This window comes from Oryctolagus cuniculus, chromosome 15, assembly GCF_051225735.1.
Source record: "Oryctolagus cuniculus isolate XC-2025 breed Fujian yellow rabbit chromosome 15, ASM5122573v1, whole genome shotgun sequence".
Taxonomy (NCBI): domain Eukaryota; kingdom Metazoa; phylum Chordata; class Mammalia; order Lagomorpha; family Leporidae; genus Oryctolagus; species Oryctolagus cuniculus.
In genome coordinates, this window is record NC_142881.1 from 93,014,107 (window position 1) to 93,022,814 (window position 8,708).

Genomic DNA, 8,708 nt, shown 5'->3' on the forward strand with positions numbered 1-8,708 from the left:
TGCAGGAAGTTAAAAATGTACTTAACAGAGTCATACACTTCTCCCTGGGTGATGGGCAATTTCACCACACTGACAATGAAGCCCAATGCTGATTCACCTTGAGTGCAAGTGCAGAGGGATCTTCATAACCATGGCCAGTAATGGCCAATATGACCTCCTGCTCCTGTTCTTTAAAAACAAACAAAAAACCCAGGTGCATAATTTGATGAAGATATAAAGATTTTCAGCTACATGTACAGTATCGGTGGTAATGTAAAATGATGCAACCATCACAGAAAACAGTATGAATATTCTTCATTACATCAAAAATAAAATTTTTTTATGATCTGATAATCTCAGTTCTGATTATATATCTAAAGGAATTGAAAGTTCATCGGCCTGCGCCATGGCTCAATAGGCTAATCCTTCCCCTAGTGGCACTGGCACACCGGGTTCTACTCCTGGTCGGGGCACCGGATTCTGTCCCGGTTGCCCCTCTTCCAGGCCAGCTCTCTGCTGTGGCCAGGGAGTGCAGTGGAAGATGACCCAAGAGCTTGGGCCCTGCACCCCATGGGAGACCAGGAGAAGCACCTGGCTCCTGCCTTTGGATCAGCGCAGTGCGCTGGCCATGGCAGCCATTAGGGGGTGAACCATTGGCAAAAGAAGACCTTTCTCTCTCTCTCTCTCTCTCTCTCACTGTCCACTCTGCCTGTAAAAAAAAAAAAAAAAAAGAAAGTTCATATAAATAAAGTATTAGCACTGTTTGCCACAGCATAATTCACTGTAACCGAGACTTCTAGTGTGGCCTGCACTTACAGTGGAAAGTTATGCAGGCACAGAGAAAAGAAAATCCTGTGCCATCGATGAACAGTGAGGACAAATACTGTAAGATTCCAACATATGAAGTATTTAAAGTAGTCAGATGGGTCAGTGCTGTAATGCAGTGGTTTAAAGCCCCACCTGCAGTGTTGGCAATGCCATATGGGTGCCTCTTCAATTCCTGGCTACGCCACTTCTGACCCAGCTCTCTGTTATGGCTGGGAAAGCAGTAGAAGATGGCCCAAGTCCTTGGGCCCTTGCACCTGTGTGGGAGATCTGGAAGAAGCTCATGGCTCCTGGCTTCAGATCAGCTCAGCTCTGGCTGTTTTGGTCATTTGGGGAGTGAACCAGTGGACGGAAGATCACTCTCTGGCTCCACCTCTCTCTGTAACTCTTTCAATTAAATAAAATAAATCTTTAAAAAAAAATAGAATATGAGAAGCATAAAGTAGAAGGGTAGTTATGGATGGTAGGAGGGTATGCTATTCAGTAGAAATGGAATTTTTAGATGAAAAAGTCCTAGAGATCTGGTGTGTGTGTGTAGACACATATACATGTCACTTACCTTAGAGTGACATCTGTGCTTGTGAGATACAGTACTCAAGCCCTCTTCTGCCTGACCTTGTATAAGAAAAGGGCTCCCCCTCTTGGTCTTTGGTTACTCTTCAGGTGCTTGTGAGTAGGATTGGTGGCAGGCTATTCCCAAATGTGTGGAGATTCATGATTAGAGTCATCTAGGAATATTGGGAAAGACTGCAATGCAATATCTCCTCTCTCCCCAGCTTGGTCTCCTTAGTTACCACACTGTATTTCGGTGAGAATACAAGAAGATACACGATTCTCTGCTGAGTTTATGAAAATGCAATTGCAATTGAATCCTATGAATGGATCCTCCTTTATAAGAAAATGGGCAGCCTCTCATCTTGGCCTGAGACTTCTAAGTGCATCCAACAAACATTAGTTCCAGTTTTATTTATTTTATTTTATTTGTTTAAAGATTTATTGATTTATTTGAAAGTCAGAGTTACACAGAAAGAAGAGAGACAGAGAGAGAGAGACAGAGAGAGAGAGAGAGGTCTTCCATCTGATGGTTCACTCCCCAATTGGCTGTGACAGCCAGAACTGCACCAATCTGAAGCCAGGAGCCAGGAGTTTCTTTTGGGTCTCCCATGCAAGTGCAGGGGCCCAAGGACTTGGGCCATCTTATACTGCTTTCTCAGGGCATGGCAGAGAGCTGGACTGGAAGAGGAGCAACCAGGACAGAATCCAGCACCCCAACTGGGACTAGAACCTGGGGTGCTGATGCTGCAGGAGGAAGATTAACCAAGTGAGCTGTGGTGCTGGCCTCCCAGGCAGGTTTGTAAAGATAGTCAAATGTGACTGTGGAGAATAAGATTTCTGCCAAAGCAAAGACATTTTCTTCCTAGTACACAGTGTGTGGCTACAGGGACTAAGTATAGTTTATGGTCCACTAACAAGAAGAGCACTGAGCCTTGTGGGAAGGTTGGCTTCCAAAGACATGCTTATCTAATATGCCTATCTAAGTCATGCTTCAAACTGGGGAACCTCGCCTGGGAGCAGAGGTCTCAGAAAGCCTGAACATATGGGACCTCTGACCACTTTCTCTCCCTGCGACAGAAATTCTGAAGGTTATTAGGCCATGCCTGGGTGGAGTAGAAGATTAGGCATTTACTCCATAGGTCCTAGGCCAGTCTCAGTTTCTTCAAGTTCTTTAGCAGGCAGGCCAGGGGGCATTTTGAGTCCCACCCTCAGGATTGGCCAGATCCCATGGTCTCCCCGGTAGCCCAGATCTACTGAAATTCAGTCAAGGCATCCCCTGTCCCAGACTTCAGCAGACGGATTAGAGGTCAGTCCTCTACGGGGCCAAGCTAGTGGTGGGACGTCTCCACAGCCATGGGGAAGCTAAACAGCAGAGAACAGAGCCCATGTGCACACGATTTGGAGGTCTCTGTCCGGACAGAGAGCTAGCCGGAGATCGCAGAGACTGGGCCAACCCAGAGGAGGGAGGGAGAGCAAGAGAGGAGTTACTTACAGTTGGTGAGGCATGGTCCGTAGTCCCGGGGCACCAGACAGGTTCAAGGAGCGACAGGGCCTCGAACACAGAAAGGAGAGGCACAAACCTTCAGCTCCTGGGTTTCGGCACCATCTGCAAGGTGTCTGGTGCATAACAAATCTTCCCAGGCAGATGAATCAATTAATTCACAGGCTTTTATTGGGGTTCTGCTCATAGGCCATACAAAATTATAATTTTAAATATTAGCCTGTGATCTACTTACTGTATTTTGAGTTCCACCTGCAGTTACCTTGGCAGGGCCAGACCAGTGATTTTGCAGGTTTTCTATGGCCTGCATTCCATACATTCCCCACTCCTATAGACCTAAGAGCACCTGAGAGAAGGGATTCAAAGTAGCTTTACTTCCAAGTTTCCTGGGTAAAGCAGTGGCTGGAAATCAACACTAAGCAGGATTAGCTAAAGATCCAAGTTACAGTACAAATGGAAGCTAGAGGAGCACCCAAATTCCTTGAGCCAACAGTCCTCCCGTATCAGCCTCCTGGTTAGGAAATTTTACAAAAGCATTTCCATAAATGGTAACAACATTTATTCTTTTTTAATTGACAAAATTACCAGGTGTATTCTGCTTGTTGGCTTCTCAGTCTGTTAGGCTAATTGTTTTATACTTTTATCATTTATGATTATTCAGAATTTCTCTACAGACAAACCCCTCCACCTGCAAAAGTTGAGTGGCCTTTCTCCTGCTCTCGGCTGGGATCAGATTTAAACCACGTCCACCAAACAATCCTCACAAGGGTCCAGAGACCCTCCTCCTTTCCTCTCCTCTATGAAATCCTTTCATTACCTGCTTAATGCCACTCTTAGGATTATTGGTTGCTATTCTCACCCTGACTTGAATACTACAGTGTCTGTTTAAGTGTTTACAGCAGGTGATAATGGAATGAACTGAGGCCTTCAGCAACCAGGCAGTCAACCAGATGCTTCTCCATCCATACATGCCTGTCCCTGCGGAGCCCCAAGATACCCCCAGTGAGCCCCTGTAGATGACGTCCCCAGTCAGAAGGAAGTAGCCAGAGAGACTCATCACTGCCCCCTTTCCTATCATCAAAAGGTCGGGATGGTAGCTTTGGGATCCGCATGGAAGGAAGGCCTATACTTCTGGGAATGGAGAAGTCCCTACCTGTGCTTCTTGGGAAGAAAAGTCCTTGTCAAGGTCCCCACAGGTGCCTAAAGGTCAACCAATGAGGATCAGACCTGCCTCAACCTTTAACCCCATGCCCTGAATCTATAAAAGGAGCCCTCCCAATCTCTGATGAGAGACTTCCGCGGCCCCCGCTCTGTTGCTCTGTTGGGACCGGGGAACCTCACCCGGGAGCGGAACCCCAATAAAAGCCTGTGAATTAATTGATTCATCTGCCTGGGAAGATTTGTTACATGCTGGACACCTTGCATTCATCAGTAGAAAAAAGTTGAAACAAAGCACTCTCTTAATCTCACAAAGTCATGTGGCTAGGAGAAGGCATATCTGATTTATTCTAATCAGCCTTCCTAAAATTTACAAATTTTTTTCTGGTAACAGTGAATTTGGCTCATCATAGAAAGTTCTTTGAAGGCTCTTGTTAAACTTGTTCCTCTTTGAAAAAGTAAATTTTACTGCATGATACTGCAAGAAGTAAATTTTTAATATATAGGAAATTTGAAAACCAATTATGCTTAGTCTCTAATTTCTGATTTACTTATAGAACAGAAATTACACAGATAAATTTCACTTTGTCTAATTTTTTAAAATACTTTTTTATTTGACAAGCAGGCACAGACAGACAAGGGGAAAGACCAAGAGAGAGGTCTTCCATTTGCTAGTTCACTTCCCAAATGAACACAATGGCCAGAGCTGGACCAACTCAAATCCAGGAGCTTCTTCACACATGGGTATAGGAGTCCAAGCACTTGCACTGTCTTCCACTGCTTTCCCAGGTCATTAGCACAGAGCTGGATGGGAAGTGGAGCAGCCAAGGTATGAACCGGCACCTGTATGGGATACCAGTGTCACAGGCAGAGGCACTATGGCACAGCACCGGCCCCCACTTTACCTAAATTTACAGTAAACCCATGAGTTGCACCAGAATGCAATTTTCTTTTCTTTCTCCTTCCTTCCCTCCTTCCTTCCTTCCTTCCCTCCTTCCCTCCTTCCTTCCTTCCTTTCCTCCTTCCCTCCTTCCTTTCTTCCCTCCTTTCCTCCTTCCCTCCTTCCCTCCTTCCTTCCTTCCTTCCTTCCTTCCTTCCTTCCTTCCTTCCTTCCTTCCTTCCTTCCTTCCTTCCTTATTTTTCTGTGTCACGAAGCTTGCACATTGCATCCAAGGACATGGAACAGCAGAGAGGCTTATGATTACCGTGTGCAAGAACTCTCCTCTTGAGGGTCAAAGCATCTGACAAGGAAGCTCTCCTAGATTAAGTCCTCAAGCATCTCTCTCAATAACAAGTGAGAGAAGGTGTGCTAACTGGAGAGCATCTTTGGTTTAATTAACTCTGGGAGCCCTGAGTGTTGCTGGGGTCCTCATTGGGCTATAATAATGGGTCAAAATCATTTGAATGTGACTGTCCACCATTAGAGGGCTCTGTAGCATCAATTACATTTTCACAATCATTGACATCTGATTCCCTTCTGTTGTCCCCAGCTGCTCTGCTGGGGAAGAAAATCTGTTCCACTTGCAGGATACTTAAGTCCAGCACTGGCGGAAGCATAATTGAAAGAGCCCACAGCTGAGGCCAAGGTATAAAGACACTTGCTTCCATGTGAGAATGACTGAGAATACTGTCTTGATTGCGTAAAAGTCATCATGAAGAGGATCAAGGACCGCTGCATCTCCAAGTGTATTTCTACCTCCCAGCTGTGAACCCAGAATAGGGCATCCATTGAATAAACAATGATTCCATACTTCTATATGGTGCTTCTCTGCTTACCATTGCCTGCTGAGATCTTTTTGTTCCTATGTATTTTTACCCAGCATGATTTGTCTTAATTTTCTCACTTCTGCCTGACAATATTCAACAATTTGTGCACCGTGCTCTTTACCTGCACACCCTGCCAGCACTTTTTCTTGATGTGCACTATAAACCTGATAAATTGCCCTAATGATTTTTATTACTCCATCATTGTAAAAATGCCAGTATCATGTTCTTTAATAAGTTTGGCATAATACTGAAAGGAGGGAGCCTTTGCCATTTTGAAGACACTGTATTTTTGCTCATTAGTATTACCTAGATTAGGAGTAGTGATATCCTCTGATTATACCTTCAATTTGAAGTAAATTCTAAAACATGAATAAAATTACTGATAATGAAGATGAAGCTGAGGAGAAGGAAGCCAAGAATGGGCACTCTGATGGTGTGAGTGAGCTGTTTATGGGTGTTCTGTTCCTTATATAAATCCTACTGCTGCGGGTTTGCCAAGTTACATACCATTCAATAACCTTCTCTCGTGTATCTTTAAGAATTCTGTCCCAAATCTCTTCTCTTAATTTCACTTTCACGGTTACAGAAAATGAAGTTTTGAATAAACCTGTTAGTTATGGATTTCAACTATTTGCAGAAGTTCTGTCTTGTTAATTGTCGCTCCCCCATTCATGGAGGAATGACACAGGACCCTGCACTGTTCTTTTGTCTGCTCGGCCCTTCCCGGGTTTGCTGCTGGTTCTTCCCGGGTTGGCTGCCGTCCTTCTACCTCCATGGAAGGGCAGTTCCCCCTGCCACTTTCCCCACTTCCGTGGGGGAGTGGCACACCACCGGCCAGCTCTCTCGGGCGCTGCTCAGATGTTCCTCAGGTGTTCCTGGTGCATGTTGTCTCTCTCCTCCTTTATAGTCCTCTTCCACCAATCCCAACTCTGCTACCCACACACCAAGTACGCTGCTCTCCTCCAATCAGGAGCAGGATCAACTCCTGCAGGTCATCACTCAAGTTGGTGAGAGGCAGCTGTGTAGAAGCTGTTTATTCCCTTCTCAGCACCATATTGTGGGAGAGCAGATGCATAGAATAAGTCTTAATTCCAGTAACTTAGTCTAGTCCGAGTTGCTCCCCACAGTTAATGTGCCAGTCACTTATGCTAAAAGTTGCTTCTTGTCTTCTCTCTCTCAGCAACAATATTTCATGGCCCACATTGCTGCTAGTGATATAGAAACTTATAGTGTTGAAGGTGTAGTCCAAAATGGAGGCTGTCATGATGAAATTCTCTGAGTGCATTTTTTAATATCAGGCATCTTAAATAATCACTTATTGCATTTTTGTGTTCCTATTGACTAACTCACAGTATCATGTTATCCTTTGTTCAGCTGAACTATACAACAATCTTCATTATGGACATGATCATCACTTCTTACCCAGAGATCAGTATTCATTACACATCTCATCTGAGTTAGGCCACTCTCAAGGAATGAGGTTGTGTTGGTTTATGATCTAGTTATACTGTTTGTTCTCTGTGGAATTTAAAGTTTAAAAGAGGTAATTTATCATAACCACCTCAAAGGTCCTTTGGTACATCTTTCTGAATCACTTAGAGATAAGAACTCCTTTGAAAGAAGAAATGAAGCAACTACCTGTAATGCAGCATCTCATGTGAGCACTGGTTTGAGTCCCAGCTGCTCCATTATGACCCATCTCCCTGTTACTGCATCTATCTGGGTAACAAACTAGCAGATGGAAGATCTCTATCTCTCCCTGCAATCTTCTCTCTCTATCTCTGCCTTTCAAATACTGTACATCTTATTTTAAAAGAACTTAGGGTCCAGCACTGTGGCATAGTGGGCTAAGCCTCTGCCTGTAGTGCCAGTTCAAGGTCCAGCTGTTCTTCTTCCAATCCAGCTCTCTGAGTTGGCCTGGGAAAGCAGTCAAAGATGGCCCAAATGCCTGGGCTCCTGCTCCCATGTCGGGGAGAAGAGTGAAGCTCCAGACTTCTGGCTCCTGGCTTCAGATTGACCCAGCTCAATTTGTTGTGGCTATTTGGAAGTAAACCAGTGGATAGATCTTTCTCTGTTTCTCCCTGTGTCTGTAACTCTACCTCTCAAATGAAATAATAAAATCTTTTTTATTAAAAAAAAAAACACAGAGTTTAGCCTCACATTTGGAACTTCTAGTAATTTTGGTGGGTTGAGAGGAAATTTGTAAAGTTTGTGGTGCAACTGAGAGCCTTCTGAGTCCTAGCATGTAAGAAGAGAATAGCGAGCAGACAGCTGGTAGACAAGACCTAATAGGGTACAACCCATAGCATTGTCTTTCTGAAGACCACAGTAAGTCCTATGGTCCCTGTTCAAAGGTCATGGGAAACCATCCACACAGTTGAAAGAGGAGTGTGACTTGATGAGATTTTGGTTTGTAAAATGGCCTTTTAATTAAGTACTAAAGAACATTTCCAGAGAAAACATTGAAGAATACAGCTGAATTGTAAATCTTCATTAATAGTAACAAGACTTGATGAAAGAAATGGCACCTTTAAGGGAAATGTAATTCAGGGAAGAGAGGTAAGAGTTAGTGAATCTTTTCTCCTAGGATGGTACTTACACCAACTGTAGATATTGGGGCCCTAATTTGGTGTGTTGAAGAGGATTCCACTAGGATCTGGAATAACGTGAGCATCAGAACACATAATTTCAGACTATAATGCCTTTAACAAGATAAGAATCTGTGAACTCATAATGATATAAAACATAATGACACACTAACTAGGACAGAAGACTGAGCCCTTAGCTTTGATGCTAGATCAAAATATAAATGGAGAAACAATATTGGGAATTAAAACACCAGCAGTTCATATAGTGTTGATGATTAAAAATACTATCAAAGGTACTGGATGAAAATTTGATAGGAAATAGGATACTGGTATAA

The 8,708-nt window shown here is 43.9% G+C and overlaps 1 pseudogene; it reads right to left on the reverse strand.

Moving 5' to 3' along the window:
• Window positions 1-5,120: 5,120 nt before the first annotated feature.
• LOC138845510 (BRISC complex subunit Abraxas 2 pseudogene) lies at window positions 5,121-6,458 on the reverse strand (annotated as a pseudogene).
• Window positions 6,459-8,708: the final 2,250 nt, after the last annotated feature.